Source organism: Chiloscyllium punctatum, chromosome 23 (assembly GCF_047496795.1).
Source record: "Chiloscyllium punctatum isolate Juve2018m chromosome 23, sChiPun1.3, whole genome shotgun sequence".
NCBI classification, from domain to species: Eukaryota; Metazoa; Chordata; class Chondrichthyes; order Orectolobiformes; family Hemiscylliidae; genus Chiloscyllium; species Chiloscyllium punctatum.
This window is the reverse complement of record NC_092761.1, coordinates 7,522,310-7,547,811: the sequence shown is the minus strand read 5'-3', so window position 1 is coordinate 7,547,811 and position 25,502 is coordinate 7,522,310. Positions and strand designations below refer to the sequence as shown.

Genomic DNA, 25,502 nt, shown 5'->3' with positions numbered 1-25,502 from the left:
CGCCAATGAATCTGACTCTACCACTCCCACGGGCAGCGCATTCCATGCCCCCACCACTCTCTGGGTGAAGAACCCACCCCTGACATCTCCCCTATACCTTCCACCCTTCACCTTAAATTTATGTCCCCTTGTAACACTCTGTTGTACCCGGGGAAAAAGTTTCTGACTGTCTACTCTATCTATTCCTCTGATCATCTTATAAACCTCTATCAAGTCACCCCTCATCCTTCGCCGTTCCAACGAGAAAAGGCCGAGAACTCTCAACCTATCCTCGTATGACCTACTCTCCATTCCAGGCAACATCCTGGTAAATCTTCTCTGCACCCTCTCCAAAGCTTCCACATCTTTCCTAAAGTGAGGCGACCAGAACTGCACACAGTACTCCAAATGTGGCCTAACCAAAGTCCTGTACAGCTGCAACATCACCTCACGACTCTTGAATTCAATCCCTCTGCTAATGAACGATAATACTCCATAGGCCTTCTTACAAACTCTATCCACCTGAGTGGCAACCTTCAAAGATCTATGTACATAGACCCCAAGATCCCTCTGTTCCTCCACCTGACCAAGAACCCTACCATTAACCCTGTATTCCGCATTCTTATTTGTTCTTCCAAAATGGACAACTTCACACTTGGCAGGGTTGAACTCCATCTGCCACTCCTCAGCCCAGCTCTGCATCATATCTAAGTCCCTCTGCAGCCGACAACAGCCCTCCTCACTGTCCACAACTCCACCTATCTTTGTATCATCTGCAAATTTACTGACCCACCCTTCGACTCCCTCATCTAAGTCATTAATAAAAATTACAAACAGCAGAGGACCCAGAACTGATCCCTGCGGAACTCCACTTGTAACTGGACTCCATGCTGAATATTTACCATCTACCACCACTCTCTGACTTCGACCGGTTAGCCAGTTTTCTATCCAATTGGCCAAATTTCCCTCTATCCCATGCCTCCTGACTTTCCGCATAAGCCTACCATGGGGAACCTTATCAAATGCCTTACTAAAATCCATGTACACTACATCCACTGCTCTACCCTCATCCACATGCTTGGTCACCTCCTCGAAGAATTCAATAAGACTTGTAAGGCAAGACCTACCCTTCACAAATCCGTGCTGGCTGTCCCTAATCAAGCAGTGCCGTTCCAGATACTCGTAAATCCTATCCCTCAGTACCCTTTCCATTACTTTGCCTACCACAGAAGTAAGACTAACTGGCCTGTAATTCCCGGGGTTATCCCTATTCCCTTTTTTGAACAGGGGCACAACATTCGCTACTCTCCAGTCCCCTGGTACCACCCCCGTTGCCAGTGAAGACGAGAAGATCATTGCCAACGGTACTGCAATTTCCTCTCTTGCTTCCCACATAATCCTAGGATATATCCCGTCAGGCCCGGGGGACTTGTCTATCCTCAAGTTGTTCAAAATGTCCAACACATCTTCCTTCCTAACAGATATCTCTTCTAGCTTATCAGTCCGTTTCACACTCTCCTCTTCAACAATACAGTCCCTCTCGTTCGTAAATACTGAAGAGAAGTACTTGTTCAAGACCTCTCCTATCTCTTCCGACTCAATACACAGTCTCCCACCACTGTCCTTGATCGGACCTACCCTCGTTCTCGTCATTCTCAGGTTTCTCACATACGCATAGAATGCCTTGGGGTTATCCTTGATCCTATCCGCCAGGGATTTTTCATGCCCTCTCTTAGCTCTCCTAATCCCTTTCTTCAGGTCCCTTCTGGCTATCCTGTATCCCTCCACTGCTCTGTCTGAACCTTGTTTCCTCAACCTTATGTAAGCCTCCTTCTTCCTCTTTACTAGACATTCAACCTCCCTCGTCAACCAAGGCTCCCTCACACGACCATTTCTTTCCTGCCTGATCGGTACATACATATCAAGGACACGTCGTATCTGCTCCTTGAAAAAGTCCCACATTTCCACCACATCCTTCCCTGACAGCCTATGCTCCCAACGTATGCTCCTCAAATCCTGTCTTACAGCATCGTAATTTCCCTTCCCCCAATTGTAAAAACTTCCTTGTTGTGTGCACCTATCCCTCTCCATAACCAAGGTGAAAGTGACAGAATTGTGGTCGCCATCACCAAAATGTTCACCCACTAACAAGCCCACCACTTGTCCCGGTTCGTTACCGAGTACCAAATCCAATATGGCCTCCCCTCTGGTTGGACAATCTACATACTGCGTTAGAAAAGCTTCCTGGACACACTGCACAAACACCGCCCCATCCAATCTACTTGATCTAAAGAGCTTCCAATCAATATTTGGGAAGTTGAAGTCGCCCATGACTACGACCCTGTGGCTTCTGCACCTTTCCAAAATCTGTTTCCCAATCTGTTTCTCCACATCTTTGCTGCTATTGGGGGGCCTATAATAAACACCCAACAAGGTGACTGCACCTTTCCTATTTCTGACTTCAGCCCATACTACCTCCAGAGGCAGATCTCCCTCAAACTTCCTTTCTGCAGCCGTTATACCATTTCTAATTAGCAATGCCACCCCCCCTCCTTTTTTACCACCCTCCCTAATCTTACTGAAACATCTGTAACCAGGAACCTCCAACAGCCATTCCTGTCCCTCATCTATCCATGTTTCCGTGATGGCTACAACATCGTAGTCCCAGGTACCGATCCATGCCTTAAGTTCACCCACCTTATTTCTGATACTCCTTGCATTGAAGTACACGCACTTGAGCCCATCTCTGTGTCCGTAAGTAGTCCCTGTCAGTGCTACCTTCTCCACAGCCTCCCTACAGTCTTGGACATCCTGACACACAGCTAGCTTACTTGCTGGACTACAAGTCCGGATCCCATCCCCCTGCCAAATTAGTTTAAACCCCCCCGAAGAGTGCTAGCATCAGAATCCTGACAGACAGCCCCACTGAAACTGAAGTGCCGGTCAGATATCTGACTGAGCCACAGGGGCGTGAGGGAGGGGTATGTGGTTTAACCACAAAGTGTTGAGCTGAACTCGACTTTTTAAACTGCCGTTGCCATGGAAATAATACTGAGAGACAGCGTCCATTGAAAACCACAAACCACAAAGGTATATTTTGGGAGCCATACATCGGAAAGGCAGGGAGTTACCTGATGCTGCCTGAAGGCGTTTTGCATGTACACTATCCAGGTAACTGCCATGTCTCATCAATAAAGACTCAAAGAAGACCTCTCAGAGTTCTGTGCCCAGTTATTCCTATCCAGCAGAGTTCAGGAATATGAGTACACAGCAGTCAGTCTTCACAGTGGAGGATACGAAGAACATGCCAGTAATTGATAAGGAAACTGAGGAAGGTGAGGAGCAAGGAACAATAATTATCACGAAAGTGTTAAAGCTAGGCAAGCTAATGGAGCGCAAGGTAGACAAGTCTCTTTGCCCTGATGGAATACATCCCAGGGTGCTACCAGAGATAGTGGGAGAAATAGTAAATATACTTGGAGTCAGAATCCTACAGCAGAGACAGGCCCTTTGGCCCAAACTGGCCCATATGCTAACCAGAATGTCCATCCATGCTAACCCCATTTCCCTGCACTTGGCCCGTCTGCTTCTGACCCTTTCCTATCCATGTATTTGTCCAAATGTCTTTTACATGTTGTTAATGCACCCACCTCAGCCACTTCCACTGGCACCTCATTCCAAATATACATACCACCCTCTGTGTAGAACTGTTGTCCCTCAGGTACCCTTTCATAATTTCTCCTCTGACCTTAAACTGATGCCCTCCACTCCTTGATTCCCTGGGAAAGAGACTGAGTGCATTCACCTTACCTCAGCATCTCATGTTCTTATACACATCCAGAAAAGATTCCCCTCTCTGTTTCCTCTGCTCTAAACAAAAAAAATTCCTCGCGTGTCCAACTTCTCCCTATAACTCAGACCCGAGCCCTGGCAAAAATTCTTGTAAATTTCTTCTGCACTTTTTCCAGTTTAATAACTGAAACCTACACTGCACTCATCACGTTTCCAGTGTCTCCCCATGGCACTGGAACCGACGTGACAATGTCAATGGATTACAGACCATGATCGAGAATTAATTCCTTTACTACAATCCCGTTTTCATAATTTTTTCCATGGTGCAGGCATCCTTGTGTCTGTCTGGTTGTATGGTTAATTAAAAAATTGTCCTCATACAAAACAAATCTGCAGCTTAATTGTTCCTGGGAAATATGCCATGATTTTTTTTTCAGACTTTTAACAACAAATGAACTCTCTCTCCACAGTCACCACTCTAACATGGACTTGGCTGTGTCTCAGTACTTTTCCAGTCACACTGACATTTGAAATATTCGCCCACGGACAGAATACACACCTTTCCTTCCACGTGAAAAGTCCAATGATATTCAGATCGGCACGGATCAAGTAACTATCAAAACTGAACATGGAGTTCAATTTGAATTTCTCATCCACAAATCCGCCATTTCAGTACACACAACAGAGAAAACAAGTCACCGCCATTAACACAGGATGGAAATTCATAAGACAATTATATAGTATTAAACTGTAGTTTCTTTGTTCCCCCAAAGCTTTAAATCTCCGTCTCACAATTGCTCTCTTCTGTGAACTGAAATCCAAACCAATCTCCTCACCCTTTTTCCTCCACAACCAGTTCTCACACACTCTCTCTTCTCTTTGAAATCAGCTACCTAGCTCCTGCCTGCAGACTAAGAACCAAAAAAAGGTTTCCTCCCAAAGTCCAAAGATGCGTAGGTCAGGTGAATTAGCCATGCTAAATTGCCCATAGTGTTTTGTGCATTAGTCAGAGGGAAATGGGTCTGGGTGGGTTACTCTTCCGAGGGTTGGTGTGGATTGGTTGGGCCGAAGGGCCTGTTTCCACACTGTAGGAATCTAATCTAATCAAATCAATGAATCTGACTCGGAGCCTCCTGGATGTTGGTGAATCCTATCCCCACCTCCCAGGTTTCCTTCCTGGTCAGAACCAAACTGATTTTTTTTCCCCCAATCTGGAACATTTTATTTATTTCCCCCACACAGACCCTCTGATGAAAGCCATCCTGTACATACTGGCCAAATCATATCTGATTGAACTAAGATGAACTAAATTAGAACTTTAATTACAGGCCCTTCTGTGTTCCTTTCCATAATATTCCTGAATCTTCACCCGAGTTCTGATAACTTTCTGCAAAATGCTCCCCCCACTGATAGCCGACCACTTGTCAGATATCAGGGCAGGGGCCATTTCCCTGGGTCCTGTTCCCAGAGGGAGGAAACTGCCAATGACAGATTAATCCCACACACGCACAGCCTCCCTCCTGGCACTGGCCCGCCCTGCACATACACCAACAATTGGCCAGCACTGCGCCAGTGCACTGTTCTCCCCTCCTGCCGCACATGCTCCAGATCACACACGAAGCTGGGTGATTGACAGCAGCAGCTGTCCAATAGGGTGGAGGGGGCAGGGCTGGATATTGTAAACAATGAATGAATGTGGAGAACACTGGGGGATGGACAGGTCAGTGAGGGACAGGAGCAGTGCAGCAGCAGGAGGGGATCCTGGACAAAGTGAGCAATGGGAGAGTCTGACAGGAGAGCAATGGGAGAAACTACAGGAAGGTTCTGTTGAGGCTCAGGCAGGGACAGCTGGGAGACATTATGGCCTGGTGGCTTGGGCACGTTTTCCAATCAGCCTTTTCAAAGATGCTGTTACTCAACTCTGAGGTCGATTGTCCTGGTTCAGAGGTAAGGACACAATTTCGTGGTGGGCTAGTGGATAGAAGGGAAGATTTTCTCAATCTCTCTCACATGGAAACTCCATGAGCTCCTCCCACTTACTGTCTATGGTGGGGATGGAGACAGAGCAGATGGGAGCGGGGTTAGGGATATCGGGACTGCCTTTCAAATGGAACTTACCTGTGTGGGTGATATTAACAAGACTCAACACACAGTCACTAACACAAACCTGATGTACATGAACTTTATCCAGAATATTAACACGCATAACGACACAGATCCCAATGTACAAAGTTAAGTCCTGGATATTAATCATGGCTTTGTGTATGAGAAATCACGTCTCATGTCCTTGAGTCATTTTTTTTGAAGTAACAAAGAGGATTCATGAGGGCAAAGCAGTGGAAATGATCTACATGGACTTCAATAAGGGGTTCAACAAGGTTCTCCATGGGAGACTGGTTAGCAAGGTTGATCTCATGGAATACAGGGAGAACTAGCCATTTGGATACAAACTTGTTCAAAGGTAGAAGATAGAGGGTGGTGGTGGAAGGTTGCTTTTCAGATTGGAGACCAGTGGGGTGTCACAAAGGATCGGCGCTGGATCCACTAATTTTCATAATTTATATCAATGATTTGGATGTGAATATAGGAAGTAATGTTAGTAAGATGACACCAAAATTGGAGGAGTAGTGGACAGTGAAGAGGATTACCTCAGCGTATAACGGGATCTTGATCAGATGGTTGAATGTGCTGAGGACTGGCAGGTGGAGGTTAATTTAGATAAATGTGAGGTGCTGCATTTTGGAAAAGCAAATATTAGCAGGATGTATACACTTAATGGTAAGGTCCTCGGGAGTGCTGCTGAACAAAGAGACCTTGGAGTGCAGGTTCATAGCTCCTTGAAAGCAGAATCGCAGATAGATAGGATAGTGAAGAAGGTGTTTAGTATGCTTTCACTTATTGGTCAGAGTACTGAGTATAGGAGTTGGGAGGACATATTGCAGCTGTACAGGACATTTGTTAGGCCACTCTTGGAATATTGTGTGCAATTCTGGTCTTCTTCCTATCAAAACAATATTGTGAAAGTTGAAAGTGGCCAGAATAGTATTACAAGCATGTTGCCAGGGTTGGAGAATTTGAGCTACAGGTAGACACTGAATACACTGTTTTCCCTGGAGCGTCAGAGGCTGATGGGTGACTGAAAAGAGGTTTATAAAATCAGTAGGGGCATGGATAGGTCTTTTCCCTGCGGTTGGGAGGAGACACAATGGGAAGTGGGAGATAGAGGGGGAAGACCGAGAGCGGAGGGTGACCGTTATTTTGTAGATCTACAACACAACCCTGTTCCTGTTCTCTCCCTATCCCCTTCAATCCCTCTGAAGGGCTCAGAACAAGTGCACAGACCCTGGAAAGTAGAGTTTCAGGGTGACCAAGTGCTGAAGGCTGCATTTGGGACGCTGACCTTTATTGGTCTGTGCACTTATCAATAAATAGACCTGGGTTCAATTCCACTGTCGTGGATTTATGTCTGTGGCCACAGATGCGCCTGTCTCTGGCCCTGACTACTGAATCGCCTGTCACTATGGGTCTGCCATTCTCCTTCCTCCAGTTCTGTGCAGCGGAGCTATCTGTGGTGTCATGAACCTGGCTGTTGCTGATTTCCCCAGAGAGTCCACCCCACTCGTATAGAACCCCAACCGCTGCACAATATCTGTTTGAGAAGGGGAATGATCACTGGGTTGTCCTGCACTTCCTTCCTGAGCCTTTTACTTGATCTGATGATCACTCATTCCCTATCTGCCTGTGTAACCCTCACCTGCAGTGTTACTAACTCACTAAACGTGCTGTCCATAACATTCTCAGTATCGCAGATTCTCAACAGTGAGTCCACTCACAGCTCCAGGTCTGAAAAACAGTTTCCCAGTAATTGCAGATGGGCACTCTTCCTGCACATATAGCCGTCACAGACACTGGAAGCGTCCCTTATTTCCCATATTGTGCAAGAGGAGCACACCACGGGTCTGAGGTATCCTGTCACAACGTCTCTCTAGTTTCAGCTTGTTACTCCCATTAAGAGAATATAAATGATCTAGCAACCTTCCTTCACTTCAAACATGTCCTTTATAATCAAAAGCCCCGATCTTTACTTAAGCTGACATTTTACACTTTTAGAATCTATTTTAAAGTAAACTTAGCAGGTATCACTTACAACTTGGCAGTTCCCATTGGGAACATGTGAATTTCTGAACAGCCTGAACTAAAACTGAAGCTGAACTTCACCTTCTCCCTGTCTCCCCTCCCTCTGTTTACACCCAACTCCAAAACGCACTCATTGAGCCAAGCAGCCCTCACAGTGCAGCCCTGTCATTTTCATGGTCTTCTCACACCTCCACTGCCCTCAGCCTCCTGTACTGTTCCAATGTATCTCAATGGGAGCTCAGGGACAGCACCTCATCTTTCAATTCAGCCCTTTGTAATCCCAGAGTCAACATGGACTTCAGCAGTTTCTGAATGAACAGACAGTTGTCAGAACCTGGGACATTTCACCTGAAATGGTGCTGGAATTTGAGTCCACAAGGAATTTTAATGAGAAGTTTGCAGGGAATTGAAAATAAGGAGTTTACAGGCTAACATCATGAAGTGGGTGACTGGGACAAAATCTGACATCTCTGAAAAAGAGACAAGGTGTAATTTGGATAAATCTGTGCTCCCTCTCAGGGCAATATCACCTTCCACAGCTGCAGGGCCCAGAATAGAGCACAAACCCAAAGGGTGATCCAACCACAAATTTGAATATCTTTCTGATTTTTGCTCGAAAATAAAAGATACTTTCCCACAGACAGAACAGACAAACCTTTCCCCTTTCCACAGTTAAATGTCAATGGTATTCAGATTCTGATGACCCTGCTGATTATAGAAAATTGCTTTTGAGATCCCTGTCTCAATTATTCTCAATTAATATCCTGTAAAATGAATTCAGAAAACAAAGCTCACAGTCAATGCAAGATGAATAGTGAAAGCAAACACTTCTCTTGGTATGTGTTTGATGTGTAAATGTTCCTCTTCAAATCACCCCTTCCCCACCCAGGAAGAGGACATGTCCATGTGCCTCGCTGTACCTTGCCCCAAGTAAAGATGGCGACCATAACCCAGGGCCTATCACTGACTGAGGCCCACAGCCGTTTTCCCATTTGCTGTAAACATGGGACCAAGAGTTTCTAATTCAGGCCTAACTACCTGTACAGAGTGAAATTAAACCCTCCCAATCTAAACTGGATCCAACTCCCATTTCCCGTTTCCTCCTCCTGCACATACCAAGGCTCATTCTAGGTATAATGACCCTCCCTCAGAACCGACGGAAGTTGGGAAAAATAGAATCCCTATGTGTGGTAACAGACCTTTTGGCCCAACAAGTCCACACCCACTCTCTGAAGAGTTTCTCAACCAAACCCATTCCCTGACCCTATTCTTCGACATTTCCCCTGACTAATGCACCTAACCTATACATCCCTGAACACTACGAGAAATTTAGCTGGGCCAATTCACCTAACCTGCATATCTTTGGACTGCAGGAGATAGGGATTAAAGAGTAAATAATAGGTGGGGACAGAGCCCAAAGAGAGACAGGAACATTTGGAAAGACAAAGGAGTGGATAACAATCTGGCTGGGAGGGTGCATAGCTGTTAATGGAGGGGACAGGAACCTGCGTCTGGCGGCATCTCAGTGGAGGTGCTGGAAATGGCAGCTGATGATCTACATTCTGCTGCAAAACAGACCCTGAACTTCCAGTTGCCTATCACTTTAACACACGAGTCTGTTCCCTGTCCAACATCTCTGTTTCATACTTACTGCAGTGTTCCAGTGAAGCTTGATGCAAGCTGGCAGAACACTCTAGAACACCCCATATTTCAAGGACTGCAATTTCCCCTCCCATGTGGTCAACAATACTCTCCAGTGTATCTCCACCACTTCCCACACCTCTGCCATTGAACCACACCTCTCCAACTGCAACAAGGATAGACCTCCCAGTCCTCACCTTCCACCCAGATACAACACATCATCCTCCACCATTTCCACCACCTACAATCAGATCCCACCAAATATATTTCCCTCTCCATTCGTTTCAGCATTCCACAGAGACCATTCCCTGTGAATTCCTAGTCAGATCCATGCTCCCCACTAACCCACCCTCCACTCCCAGCACCTTCATTTGTCAATGTAAGAAGTGTAAAACCTGTGCCCACACCTCCCCCCTCACCTCCAAAGGACCCTTCCACATCCAGCAGAGATTTTCCTGCACATCCAAACACCCCACCTATTATGGCCTTTGCTTTCGATGTGGCCTCTTGTCCACTGGGGAGTCAGGACACCAACTTGCGGAATGTTTCAGGGAACATTTCTGGGACACATGCACCAACCAACCCCACCATCCTGTGGCCGACCACTTCAACTTCCCCACCCACTCCGCCAAGGACATGCAAGTCCTGGGCCACATCCACCACCAAATCCCAGCCACCCGACGTCTGGAGGAAGAAAACCTCATCTTCCACATTGGGACCTTTTAACCACAGAATCAAGGTTTCCTCATCTCCCTTCCCCTGCCTTATCGCAGGTCCAACCCTCCAACTCGACACCACCCTCTTGAGCTGTCCCATATCTTCCTTTCCAATTATCCACTCCACCCTCTCTCCATTACCATCCACCTACATCTACCTATTGCCCTCCTAGCTCCCTTCTCACCAACCCCACACATCTCTCTTATTTATCTCTCAGCCCTCTTACTACTCCCCCTCCCCCTCTAATCCCGGCATTCCTGATGAAAGGAATATGCCCAAAACGTTGATTCTCTTGCTCCTGAGATGCTGCCTGATCTGCTGTGCTTTTCCAGCGCCACACGTTAACGCAAGCTGGAAGACAACACCTCATCTTCTACTTGGGGACCCTGCACCGCTCGAGCCCCAGTATCAAATTCAATAATTTTAGGTCCTGAACTCTCCAATGTCCTAGTGCCCTAGCCTCTTAACCCACATGCCAGGCCTTGTTATTACAGCCTACCATTACACATTAACTATGGTTAGTCACTAACAGTCCCCATAAACAGCTATTCACCCTCCCCCAGCCAGATCATTATCCACTCCTTTGTCCAATTGCTCCCATCTCTTTGGACTCTATCACCACCTATCATTTACTCCTTAACCCCTACCTTCTCCATATAAACCGACATTTCTTTTCAGTAACATCTGTTCTGAGGAAGGGTCAGCTGACCAAAGTTTTAACTCTGATTTCTCTTCACAGATGCTGCCAGACCTGCTGAGCTTTACCAGTCCCTTTTGGTTGTTGTGTGAGATTGACAGCATCCGCAGTTCTTTTGGTTCTAATTTACCAGGAATTTCTAATTCAGGTCTAGCAGCCTAAAACCGTGCATTTATAAACCCTCCTAGTCCACAATCGCTCCTTTTCTTCCCCAGACTTTGCAGACTCTCCCACTCCCTTCACACTCACTAGGTCCCCCTCACCGTGACACTGCGCCTGCACAGATCATGGCCACGTGTTGGCCTGCTGGACACACCCCAATTCACTCCCATTGGCTGGAGGATCACGCCAATTCTCCTATTGGTCTGAAGCTGCTGTCAATCACCCGAAACCCATTGTGACAGGCTCCTCTCAAGAGCATCGGATGCTGAGGGGAGAGAGCTTTATAAAATCATGAGGAGTATAGATGGGAAAAATAGACAAGGACTTTTCCCTGGGGTGGGGAAGTCTAGAAGGAGAAGGTGTAGATTTAAGGTGAGAGGGGAAAGATTTAAAAGGGACCCTAGATGCAACTTTTTTCACACTGAGATTGGTGCGTGTATGGAATCTTCCGTTCAGGGAAGTGGTGGAGGCTGGTACAATTACACCACTTGGCATCTGGATGGGTATGTGAATAGGAAGTTTGTAGAGGGATATGTGCCAAGTGTTGGCAAATGGGACTAGATTAGGTTGGGATATCTGGTCGGCATGGACCAGTTTGACCAAAGAGTCTAATTCCATGCTGTAGGTGTCTATGACTCTGCCCTGGGATGAGCTTCATCATTCACAGTGAATGGTGCAGTAACACAAAGCACAGGGGTTTGGGGCTATTCAGCCCATTGGGGCTGTACTCTCTCCCTCTGGAGATGGTGCCAGTCTATCCCATCTCACCTCCCATTTGCCTGTAGCCCTCCAAATCCTTCATTAAAAAAGTTAAATCCCAAATTTATTTTGACAATAACTACTGAATCTGCATCCAGCTGTCGGTCAAACTGTTCCAGATGCTCAGAACGTAGTGAGTAAAATAATCTTCGCATTTTTAACCTGCATTATTTGCCAGTTACCTGAAGGTAGTTACTAAAAATTGTGACGTTAATAATTTCTCCCTCTGTCTCTCTGTAAATTAAATATACTGGATTCAAGTCTGCTCCTGGTCAAAATCACTGCCTAGCCTTCTCAACTCCAAGGAGAATTATCTGACCTTCTGCTAACTCTCCATAAAAGAGATACCCATCCTAATTTTAGTAGTGCCATAAAGATGTACAGCAGAGAAACAGAACCTTCGATCCAACTTGTCCATGCCAACCAGATATCCTAAATTAATCTCATCCCATATGCCAGCTCTTGGCCTATATTCATCTAAACCTTTGCTAATCACGTACAACATCTCAAAAGCATAATTTGGTAATTGTACCAGCATCCACACTTCTTTTAGCAGCTCATTACATACACATACGATGTTCAGCTGAAAACATTGCCCCTTAGATCCCTTTTAAATCTTTTCCCTCACACCTGAAGCTTGTGCCCCCAAGCATTGGACTCACATATCCTGGGAATAAGACCCTGGGATTTCACCCTATCCATGCCCCTCACAATTGTATCTGATGCTCCAGGGAAAACAGCCCCAGCCTATTCACCCTCTACCTATATAGCTCAAACCCTCAACCCTGACAACATCTTTGTGGATCTTTTCCGAGCCCTTTCATGTTTCACAATATCATTCTGATAGCAGAGAGACCAGGACTGAAAGCAGAATTCCAGAAGTGGCTGAATCAATGTGCTGTGCAGCCGCAAAATGACGTCCCAACTCCACTACTCAATGCTCTGACCAGTAAAGGCAAGTACACCAAACACCTTCACTACCCTGTCTATGCTTCCGCTTTCAAGGAACTATGAACCTGAACTCCAAGGTCTCTTTGTTCAGCATCACTCCCCAGGAGCTTCCCATTAAGTATATAATTCCTGCCCTAATTTGCTTTTCCAAAATGGAGCACCTCACATTTATCTGAAATAAAAACGATCTGACACACCTCAGCCCATTTGATTGAACTCCCATTGTACTCTGAGGTCACCTTCGCTGTCCAGTGCGCCTCCAATTTTGAAGTCCACTGTAAACCGACGATCTATACCTCATATATTGACATAGAAATCATCGATATAAATGATGAAAAGTAGTGGACCCAGCACTGATCCTTACACCATATTGCTCATCACAGGCCTCCAGTCCGAAAAGCACTATCCTCCGTCTCCAACCTTCCAGCCAATTTGTATCCAAATAGCTGGTTCTCTCTGTATCCCATGGTGTCTAACTTGCTAACCAGGCTGTTATGTGGAACCTTTTTGAAAGTCTTTCTGAAGTCCAAGTTAGTGATTTATGGACAAAGCCATGCTGACTATCCCTAATCACTTCATGCCTTTCCAATTACATATAAACCTGTCCTTCAGAATTCCTTCCAACACCTTGTCTGCCACTAACTTTAGGCTCACCAGTGTATTGTTCCCTGGCCTTTCCTCATCACCTTTCTCAAATAATGGCGCCTGTCTTGCAGCACCTCACCTGTGGCTGTCGGTGATAGAAATATCTAAGCGAGGGGCACGGCAATCACTTCCGTAACTTCCCACAAAGATTTGGGATACACCTGATCAGTTCCCACAGATTTACTCAGCTTTATGTATAAGACATCCAGTACAACCTCCTCTAATATGGATAGTTGTCAAGTTATTACTATTTATTTCTCCAAAGTCTCTAGCTTCCATATTCTCTTTCAGTAAAAGCTGACATGAAATCCTCAGATAGTAGCTCTCTCACCTTCTGTGGTTCCAGAGACAGCCTTGTTGATCTTTGAGGGTCCGTACTCTCTGCCTGGTTACTCTTTCGTCCTTAAGTGTTTTGTAGAATCTCTTTGGATTGTCCTTAAACCTCTTTCCCCCCAAAGCTATCTCATGTATCCTTTTTGCCCTCCCGTTTTCTTTCAAGTGTACTCCTACTGCCCCTATAGTCAGAGGGATTCACTCAAACTCAGCTGTCTGTCCGTGCCATCTCCCTCCATCATCCTTTTGACCAGACCGTCAATTTCTCTAGACACACAGCATTCTCTACATCTACCAGACTTGGCCGTAACAGGAACAGACTGTCTATGTACTCTTGTTGTCTCATTTTCACAGGCCTATGGAGTCAATGGCAAATGAGGACATGGAAACTGTCATTCTCAGTAAAGAGGTAGTGTTGGGAAAGATAACAGCCCAAAGGTACATGGGTCTCCTGGTCGTAATGGAATGCATCCCAGGGGACTAAAAGAGATGGTGAAGAGTCTATTGTCCTTCCTTGCTAGAGGGATGGTTATGCTGCAGCTGTACAGGATGCTGGTGAGGCCACACCTGGAGTACTGTGTACAGGTTTGGTCTCCTTACTTCAGCAATAATGTACTGACACTGAAAGGGGTGCAGAGGAGGGTCACTAGTTTGAGTCGGGAGTTGAGAGGGTTGTTCTATGTGGAGAGACTGAATACACTGGGACTATACTTGTTGGAATTTAGAAGAATGGGAGGCTGTATTGGAAAAAATAAAATGAAGAAGGGAATAGATAAGATAGAAGCAGGGAGGTTATTTCCATTAGGGGGCGGGTCAACCTAGACAGCATGACGTCAAAATAAGAGGTTATCTCATTTAGGACAGAGTTGAGGAGGAACCTCTTCAGTGAAAGGGTTATGAATCTTTGGAATTCCCTGTTGAGTGTAGCAGTTGACATTATCAACTTGAATGTCTTTAAGGCAAAATGTAGATTTGCAAACAGCAAAGGAATTAAGGGTTATGGTGAGAGAGCAGGAATGTGGAGCGGAGGCCATGAAAAGATCAGCCCTGATCTTATTGAATGGTAGTGCAGGCTCGAGGGGCCAGATGGCCTACTCCTGCTCCTATTCCTTCTGTTCTTATGTTCCCACTTTCCAGCCGTCCCTTCACCTGGGGGTTGCAAAAAAAATTGAAAGTTCTCGCCTTGTACCGTCGTAATTCATCATTGTCCAATTTTGAACACCAACTTTTAGATCTGGTCTATTATTTTCTGCAACTATTTTAAAACTAGTTGAATTATCGTCAGAGAATCCCAAGTGTGGAAACAGGGCATTCGGCCCATCACATCCACACTGACCCTCAGAGCCTTTTATCTTACCCCTGTAACGCTGCATTTCTCATGGCCAATCCACCTAGCCTGCACATCCCTGAAAACTATGGGCAATTTCACATGGCCAATCCACCCAACCTGCACATACCTGAACAATATCGGCAATTCAGCCTGGATTATCCACCCAATCTGCACATCTTTGAACCTTGGGAGGAAACCAGAGCACCCGGGTGAAACCCACACAGACAACCTCAATAAGGTGATCATCCTGTCCTTATTTCCCAGTTCCACCCAAGTAATTTCAACGGGCGAACTCCCATGAATATCTTCCATAAGCACAACAATGTTATCCCTAATCAAAAACACCAATCCAACTACTCTCTTACATCTCTTCCCTGGAACATTAAGCTACCTGTCCTGTCCAAACTAAGCCACGTTTCTGTAGTACCTACTATATCCCAGTCCCTTGTTCAAAACCTTATCTTAAGCTCATCTGCTTTCCCTGTCAAACCTCTTGCATTGAAATAACTGCAGTGCAGTGCTATCAAAAGGACAGACTGATGGGCAGAGGGTGTGGAATGGCCCTGTTGGTGAGGGATGACATTCAGTCCCTTGCGAAGGGGGAGACACAGAATCAGGAGACGTAGAGTCAGATTGCAGGGTGGCTAATGTTGTCCCACTTTTCAAGAAAGGTGGGATAGAGAAAACAAGGAATTATAGACCGGTTAGCTTGATGTCAGTGGTGAGAAAGATGCTGGAGTCAATTATAAGATATGAAAGTATGGCTCCTTTGGATAGCAGTAATAGGATTCGTCAGAGTCAGCATGGATTTACAAAGGGGAATATATTGACTGTGATTGAAAATCGGCTGGCTGACAGGAAGCAAAGAGTAGTGATAAACGTTTCCTTTTGGAATGGCAGGCAGTGACTAGTGGGGTATGACAAGGTTCGGTGCTGGGACCGCAGCTGTTTACAATATACATTAATAATATAGATGAACATATTAAAAGTAATATTAGCAAATTTGCTGATGACACAAAGCTGGGTGGCAGGGTGAAGTGTGAGGAGGATGTTATGAGAATACAGGTTAACTTGGACAGGCTAGGCGAGTGGACGGATGCATAGCAGATGCAGTTTAATGTGGATAAATGTGTGGTTATCCACTTTGGAAGCAAGAACAGGAAGGCAGATTACTATCTAAAAGGAGTCATGTTTGGTAAAGAAGAAGTACACCGAGATATATGTATTCTTGTACATCAGTCAATGAAAGCAAGCATGTAGGTACAGCAGGTAGTGAAGAAAGCTCACTGCATGCTGGCCCTCATATCAAGAGGAATTGAGTATAGGAGCAAAGAGGTACTTCTGCAGCTGTACAGGGCCCTGTTAAGACCGCACCTGGAGTATTGCGTACAGTTTTGGTCTCCACATTTGAGGAAGAGCATTGTGGCTATTGAGGGAGTGTTGGGTAGGGTCACAAGGTCAATTCCCGGAATGGCGGTATGATCATACGTTGAAAGATTGGAGTGACTGAGCTTGTATACACTCGAGTTTAGAAGTCTGAGAGGGGATCTGATTGAGACCCCCAAGATTATTAAAGGGTTGGACATTCTGGAGGCAGGAAGCATGTTTCAACGGATGGGTGAGTCCAGAACCAGAGGACACACTTTAACAATAAGGGAGAGGCCATTTAGAACAGAGTTGAGGAGAAATGTCTTCACCCAGAGAGTAGTGGGTTTATGGAATGCTCTGCCCCAGAAGGCAGTGGAGGCCAAGTCTCTGGATACTTTCAAGAAAGAGATGGATAGAGCTGTTAAAAGGTAATGGAATCAAGTGTTACGGAGATAAGACAGGAACAGGATACTAATTGTGGATAATCAGCCATGATCATAATGAATGGTGGTGCTGACTCAAAAGGGCAGAATGGCCTATTCCTGCACCTATTATCTATTGTACCTTGTCAGTCCTACCTCATTCTGTACCTTGCCCTTGCCTGTCTAACTTCTCAACTGTACCCGCCTCAGACTTACCTCCTTTCTCACTATCTCTTTAGGCTTACCCACATGCCCTCACTGGTTTAATGTCTCCCGAGTAGCACTAGCAAATCTCCCTGCTTGGATATTAGACACCTTCCAATTCAGGTCTAATCCATCTTTTTTATGCACGTCAATTCTACCCCAGCAGAGATTCCAATGATCCAAAAACGTGAATCCTTCTCCCCTGTATCAGATCCTTGGCCACGCATTCATCTGCTCTACCCTGCTATTCCCACTTATGTCATTGGTACCAGTGTACAGCGACCTCCCACTGATCATTCTCACCTTTCAGAATATTCTGCACCCTCGGAGCCATCCTTCACTCAGACAGTAAGGAGGCACCACCCCATTCTGATGTCTCACTGTTAGCTACAGAAACTGCAGTCTGTGCTGTAGACTAGAGAGCCCCCTATCACCATCGATCGCGTGGAACCTGATATACCTCACATTACACTCGTAACTTGGCTGTCAGTGCGATATTCCCCTGAGAGTCTGTGACCCCTGACGCTTCCCAAAATAGTACACTTGTTTGAGATGGAAATAACCACAGGACACTCCTGCACTACTTGCCCTCAACTCCTCCCTTTCCGAGAGGAAACCCATCTACCTGACTGGATCGGCAGTTTTCCTACCTTTCTGATACTGCCACCTATCACACCCCCCGGCTCCTGTAAATTCTTCATTACCTTTAACCATCGCTCCATCTGATCCATGAAATCCTACAGGATTTGCATCCTCACTTCCTGCAGACAATCAGGATCATTGAAACTTTCCTTAATCTCCTATGTCCAACTGGAAGAGCACATCACTGTACAAATGGCCATCTCCGCACCTGAACAGTCCACAGACTCAGAAAAAGGCACACAGTCTTACAGCTTTACAACACACGACTCGAGAATAAATTAGGACCAATATTTTGTATTTAAAAACTTAATCAAAGTATAAGATGTGTATTTAAAGAAATAAACCGTCGCCCTACTGAATGTTGTAGCTCTACTAAAATAAAACAGACGAAGATTTATCTTTGAAGAGACTGAAACCTACCGAGCTGTGAGTCACAGATGAACAGCACTAAACAGAACCTTTGGTCAAATCTGTCCATGCCGACCAGATATCTGAACCTAATCTTATCCCTCTTGCCAGCACCTGGGCCATATGCCTCTAAATCTTTCCTATTCATGTCAAGTATCCAAATGCCTTTAAAATGCTATAACTGTCAGCCTCCACCACTTCTTCTGGCAACTTATTCCATACACGCACCACTCTCTGCATGAAAAAGTTGCTCCTTAGTTCCCTTTTATATCTTTCCCCTCTCACCCTCAACCTATGCTCTCTATTTCTGGACTCTCCTACTCAGGGAAAAGACCTTGTCTGTTTACCCTATCCATGCTACTAATGATTTTATAAACCTCTATGGAGGTCATCCCTCAGTCTCTGATGCTCCAGGGAAAGTAAGCCCCAGCCTTTTTGCTCTCTTCCTGCAGCTCAAGCCCTCCAACCCTGGCAATATCCTTCTAAATCTTTTTTGAACCCTTTCAAGTTTCACAACATCCTTCCGAATGGCGGAGAACAGAATTGCACACAATACTCTAAAAGAGGCCTAACCAATGTGCTATACATGACCTTCCAACTTCTGTACTCAATGCTCTGATCAATAAACGAATGTATTCCAAACACTTTCTTCAATATCCGATCGACCTGCAACTCTACTTTCAATGAAAAATGAACCTGCACTGCAAGATATCTTTGTTCATCAATACTATCTAGGAATTTGCCACGAAGTGTATCAGTCCTGTTAAGATTTGTTTTTCCAAAATGCAGCACGTCACATTTATCTGAATTAAACTCCATCTGCCACTTCTCACCCATCTGAACAACATCCTGTTGTAATCTGAGGTAACCCTCTTCACCGTCAACTATACCTCCAATTTTGGTATCATCTGCAAACTTACTAACTATACCTCCTATGTTCATATCTAAATCATATATATGTAAACGACGAAAAGTAGTGGACCCAGAACCGATCCTTGCGGCACTCTACTGGTCACATGCCTCCAATCTGAAAAACATCCCTCTACCACCACCCTGACTTCTACATTTGAGCCAATACTGTATCCAAACGGCTAGTTCTCCCTGTATTCCATGAGATCTAACCTTGCTAACCAATCTTCCATGGGGAACCTTGTCGAGCGCCTTACTGAATTGCATTGATCATGTCCACCTCTCTGCCCTCATCAATCCTCTTTGATACATCTTCAAATAACTCAATCAATTTTGAGAGACATGATTCCCACGCACAGTCATGCTGACTATCACTAATCAGTCCTTGCTTTTCAGAATACATGCGCATCTTGTTCCTCAGGATTCCCTCCAACAACTTGCCCAGCATCAATGTCAGGCTCACCGGTGGATCGTCCCCTGGGTTGTCCTTACCACCTTTCTTAAATAGCGGCACCACGTTAACCAACCTCTAGTCTTTCAGCATCTCACCTGTGATAATCGAGGATACAAATCTCTCAGCAAGAGGCCCAGCAATCACATTTCCAGCTTCCCAGAGTTCTCAGGATCACCTGATCAGGTGCTGGGGATTAACCAAGTTTATGGGTTACAAGACACCCAGCACGTCCTCCTCTGTAAGATGTCGACATCTATTTCCCCACTTTCTATATTGCCCATGTCCTACTCCACAGTAAACACTGATGCAAAACATTCAGTTAGTATCGCTCCCATTTCCTGCGGCTCCATGCGTAGGCTACCTTACTGATCTTTGAGGAGCCCTATTCTCTCTCGAGTTACCCTTTTGTTCTTAATGTATTTATAAACACCCTTGGGATTATTCATAACCCTATTTGCCAAAGCTATCTCATGTCCCCTTTTTGTCCTCCTGATTTCCCTCTGAAGTATACTCCTACTGTCTTTAATGCTCAGGGTTTTTTTTTGGATTTTTGGATTGAAATAAATGCAAAATATTACATATTGATAAAACAAACACTAATTAAAAACAGGGCCTCGAGTAGTGATATGGAACAAAGAGGCCGAGGGGTTCGGGTCTTTCAAGTCTGTGTCACATGCAGACAGGGTGGTTAAGAAGGTGCTTAGCACACTTGCCTTCATTGCTCAGACCTTTAAGTACAAGAGTTGGGACGTTATTTTGGATGTTGGGTAAGCCTTTTCTGGAATTCTGTGTCCAGTTGTGGTCGTGCTGATATCGGGAGGACATTACGTAGTTGAATCGGATTCAGAAGATATTTACCAGGATGTTGATGGGAATGGATAGTTTGAATGATAAGCAGAGGCGGGGTGGCTGCGACTTCTTTCACTGGCGCGCAGGAGGCTTAGCAGTGACCTTATTAGACGTTTCTCAAATCGTGGAGGGTTGGTATCAGTAATGTGAACAGGCGTCCTTACCAGGAAGGGACACGATTCAAGACTGGGTACATACATTTTAAGGTGACAGCAGAACAGCTTTAAAAAGGCGTTCGGAATTTTTTTTAAATTTTTCTTCACATAATGGTTTGTGTGAGGAATGAACTATCAGAGGAAGTGGTAGTTGTGAATCAAATTACAATTTTAGGGTGACACAGTGGCTCAGTGATTAACACTGCTGCCAGGGCCCCAGGTTCGATTCCAGCTTTGGTCAACTGTCTCTGTGGGCCTTGCACATTCTCCCAGTGTCTGCATGGGTTTCTTCCAGGTCCTCCAGTTTCCTCCCTAATGAGAGAGCAGCCCGATGGTCTGGCAGGACAATGCTGCCTTTACCTTTTACACAGTGATGCCACTGTGTCTCTGGGATGGGAAGAGGGAATGCCGAAGGTGGTGGATGGGACACTACTCAGGCACAATGCTTTGTCCTTGAGGATGTTCACTTTCGTTAATAGTGTTGGATGCTGCACTGATGCAGGCAAGTGGAGAATGTTCAAACACAATCCTGATGTGTGCCTTTTCGACAACAAAGAGACATTGGGGAATCAGGGGTTTGGGGAAACTGAGATTGTTCTCCTTGTAGCAAAGGCAATTAAGAGGAGCTGTGAAAGAGTGGTTTAGAAAAGTTACATGTTGTAATAATAACCCTTATACCCATCAGCTCATTATACAAGGATTACAGGACACACATTAAAGGTTTGGGAAGATTCAAAGGAGAACTTTTATGCATCAAATGGGATTCAGATGGAATACAATACTCACACACAATGTAAATATCCAGGTCCTGATGAATTGACTAATTCAATCAGAGTTAGGTGTTACAATCACTGAGATTACCATCTGAATGTCCACCTGTAGTATCCTGTAATACAAGTTTATAAAATCCATCACTGTCAGTTCAGGTTAGAAACTCACACCATCCCTTCCTCCTGGCCCAGGATGACTGGACACATTACCCCTTGTGGAGGTCAGCAGTCAGTTCAGGTGGAAATCTATGTGGGTTTCTAGGAGTTTCCACCTTGGAATTTCATGTGATTGAACAGGGCAGATCTTTGACACATGGGACTGAATATTACAAGAGTCAGTGAGATGTGTAGAGCAGGATTTGCTTCATTTTTACCCTTCCGTGTTGCTGCTGTGGTTCATCAATAAGACATGGGGGGTGAAAGTCTCATGCAGCTCGATGGGCAAGTTGCCTCCATGCTGACCAATGGGCAGCAAACTCCTCCCATAGAGTATCTCAAAGAACAGAGCAACTCTGCATGCTTCACACTGCCCAGTGCTCCCAGTAAATGTTTAGAAGAATGGGGGAGGGGGGGGGGGGCGGCTCCTGGAAACGGCATAACTGTAAAGTTCTAAGAGGATTGTGAAGAGGGAGAGATGCACAGGAGAAGGGGGCAACAAGTTGTCAGATGAAGTATAATTTGGGAAAAAGTGATTTCGGTCATTTTGGAGGGGAGAATAGGAGAACAGAGTGCTATTTACATGGTGAAAACTGTAGAAAACTGCACCACAAGGGATCGGGGGGGGGGGGGGTAATTGTGCAGAAAACATTGAAAGCTAGCAGATTCTGTGTCAGTCATGAAATCAAGGGTTCATTTCAGATTCATCAAGTTTAAGGTAACACTGACACGGGTATGGGGTTTCAGTCGCAATGGAGGTGGGGTGAGGTGGAGACAACCAATATTTTAGAGATTGGAATTCTTGGTGTTTGTGATTGCGTAGATGTCTGATCAGAAGGTCACCTTGGGGTGACAGATATGACAGCAATGTTGTGAAGAGTGCAGTTCTGCCTCAGACTGCACCCAGTGAGAGGGAGTGGCTGAGCAGTAAGGGAAAGGAATTTGTAATAGCAACTGAAAATAATGGGTTTAACATAACATTGTTTCATTGGAGGAAATTGCAGCTAATCGAGTAGTGAGAATGTGATAAGCAGTTTGGTAACTGAGTAACAGTGGAGCAAAGGAGAGGGATGGTGGGGAGGGAGAACAGGACATCGTCAGTGTACATGTGAAATCTCACACTGTGCTTTTGGACGATGTCACCTCCTGGTAGTGCGTAGGTGATAAACAGGAGGGATCAAGGATAGATCCTTGAGGGACACCAAATACAAGGAATTCAGAAGGGAAAGGGAGAGAGGAGATGGAGCAGGATTTACAAACGACGGCGAGATCAAATGTTAGTTTTTTTGCAGAATGGATGAGAAGGACATAACCAGAAAAGACAGACAGACATAACAAGGAACAATACCTGTGAATTGGGGAGGGGGAGTGATGAGGAGGAAACAGAGTTGGAATGTCTGTCATTTAGCGAGACGAGTAAAAGATCAAGATGAGCTCTGATAAGGCTTGAGAAGAGACTGGAGAAAGATGTAAGTTTGGGACAAAAATCAGGAACACCACGTGAGGCAGTTTGTCTCGGTGGGCTAGTGGGAGGGAGGGAAGCAGCAGAAGTAACTATCGGATTGTCTCAGTCTTAGTGACAGAGAAACTCAATGTGCTCCTTGCTCTTCTTGTTGGACGGAAGGATGAAGGAGACAGGGTGATGGACACAGGATGATGGACAGTTTTACAAAGAAACAAAACCAGGGTTAGTGATATTTAAAATGAGTGAACAAACCTAATGTATTTAACTTTTATCCAGAATATTAAAATGTACAAATGAAGTCCTTGTTCGAATCCCAGCTCGGCAGATGGTGGAATCTGAATTCAAGAAAAAAATAACTGGAATTAGGAATCTCCTGATCTCCATGGAACTATTGTCAATGGCGAAAAAATTCCTGCCAACCTGACAGTCGCCCAACAAGCTACTCACTGTATTAATCACTGCAAAGTCTCAACAAAGGAATGAAACTGGATGGACCACTTGGCATTTAACAAGGCATTAGGAAATACAACCACAGAATCAGCCCTCTCGACTCTGCAACATCCTGCTCACTAACATCTGTTTTTTTTTGTGCCAAAACTTGGCAAGTTGTCTCACAGACTAGTCAAGGAACAGCCTGGCATAGTCATACTCACAGAGTAACCCCTTACAGATAATGGCCAGACACCACAATAACCATCCTTAGATATCAAGAGTGTGATGATGGAAAAGCACAACAAGTCAGGCAGCATCTGAGGAGAAGGAAAATCGACGTTTCGAGCCTAAGCCCTTCATCAGCCTGACCTGCTGTGCTTTTCCAGCACCACACTCTTGACTCTGATCTCCAGCATCTGCAGTCTTCACTTTCTCCTGAAATCTCTGGATATGTCCTGTCCCACCAACAGGACAGACCAGGCAGAGGTGATGGCACAGTGGTGTACACACAGGAACCATTTGCCTTGGGAGTACTCAGCATTGACTTTGGACACCAGGAAGTCTCATGGCTCCTGCTGAGTACCACGTACCGTGCTCCCACGGCTGATGAATCAGTGCTCCGCCATGTTGAACAACACTTGGAGGAAGCACTGAGGCAATAAAATGGTGACAAGCCTACTCTGAGTACAGGATTTCAATGTCTTCTACCAAGAGTAGCTCAGCAGCAGGATGACTGACTGAGCTGGTCGGGTCCTCAAGGACATAGCTGCTCAACTGGATTTGCAGCAGGTGGTAACGGAACCAGCAAGAGGGAAAAACATACTAGATCTTATCATTAAGAATCTGCCAGCTGCAAATGCATCTGTCCATGACAGTATCGGTAAGAACGACCATCCCACAGTCTTGTTGGAGACAAAGCCTCACCTGAAAGTTGAGAAAAACCTCCATTGTGCTGAGTGGTACTATCACTGTGCTAAATGGGACAGATGTAGGAACTCAAACTGGATCTCTCTGAGGTACTGTGGGATAACATTACAGCAGCAGAACTGTACTCCAGCACAATCTGTAATCTCATGGGTTTGTACATCCCGCACTCACCCATCACAATGGACAGGAAAGGACGGCATGCCATGAGCAGCACCAGGCATACCTAAAAATGAAGTGCCAAACTGGTGAAGCTACCAAGCAGGACTACCTGCATATCATAAAACCAATAGACATAGGAGTGGAAGTAAGGCCATTCGGCCCATCGAGTCCACTCCGCCATTCATTCATGGCTGCTGGGCACTTCAACTCCACTAACCTGCATTCTCCCCGTAGCCCTTAATTCCCCGAGACAACAAGAATCTATCAATCTCTGCCTTGAAGACATTTAGCGTCCTGGCCTCCACTGCACTCCGTGGCAATGAATTCTACAGGCCCACCACTCTCTGGCTGAAGAAATGTCTCCGCATTTCTGTTCTGAATTTACCCCCTCTAATTCTAAGGCTGTGTCCACGGGTCCTAGTCTCCTCACCTAACGGAAACAATTTCCTAGCATCCACCCTTTTCAAGCCATGTATTATCTTGTACGTCTCTATTAAGTCTCCCCTTAATCTTCTAAACTCCAATGAATACAATCCCAAGATCCTCAGCCATTCCTCATATGTTAGACCTACCATTCCAGGGTTCATCCTTGTGAATCTCCGCTGGACACGTTCCAGTGCCAGTATGTCCTTCCTGAGGTGTGGGGACCAAAACTGGACACAGTACTCCAAATGGGGCCTAACCAGAGCTTTATAAAGTCTCAGTAGCACAATGGTGTTTTTATATTCCAACCCTCTTGAGATAAGTGACAACATCGCATTCGCTTTCTTAATCACAGACTCAACTTGCATGTTGACCTTTAGAGAATCCTCAACTAGCACTCCCAGATCCCTTTGCACTTTGGCTTTCTGATTTTCTCACCGTTTAGAAAGTAGTCTGTGCTTTTATTCTTTTTGCCAAAGTGCAAGACCTCGCATTTGTTCACGTTGAATTCCATCAGCCATTTCCTGGACCACTCTCCCAAACTGTCTAGATCCTTCTGCAGCCTCCCCACTTCCTCAGTACTACCTGCCTGTCCACCTATCTTCGTATCATCGGC

At 45.4% G+C, this 25,502-nt stretch overlaps 1 long non-coding RNA gene across 2 annotated transcripts in view; it reads right to left on the bottom strand.

Moving 5' to 3' along the window:
- Positions 1–25,502, bottom strand: part of LOC140494024 (uncharacterized) — a 33,786-nt gene that overhangs the window by 5,739 nt on the left and 2,545 nt on the right. For both annotated transcript variants that reach the window (XR_011963837.1, XR_011963836.1), the window contains 2 exons: positions 23,198–23,280; positions 21,341–21,440 (listed from right to left, as the gene is read on the bottom strand). This is a non-coding gene — a long non-coding RNA (uncharacterized lncRNA). The remainder of the gene's footprint in view (positions 1–21,340; positions 21,441–23,197; positions 23,281–25,502) is intronic.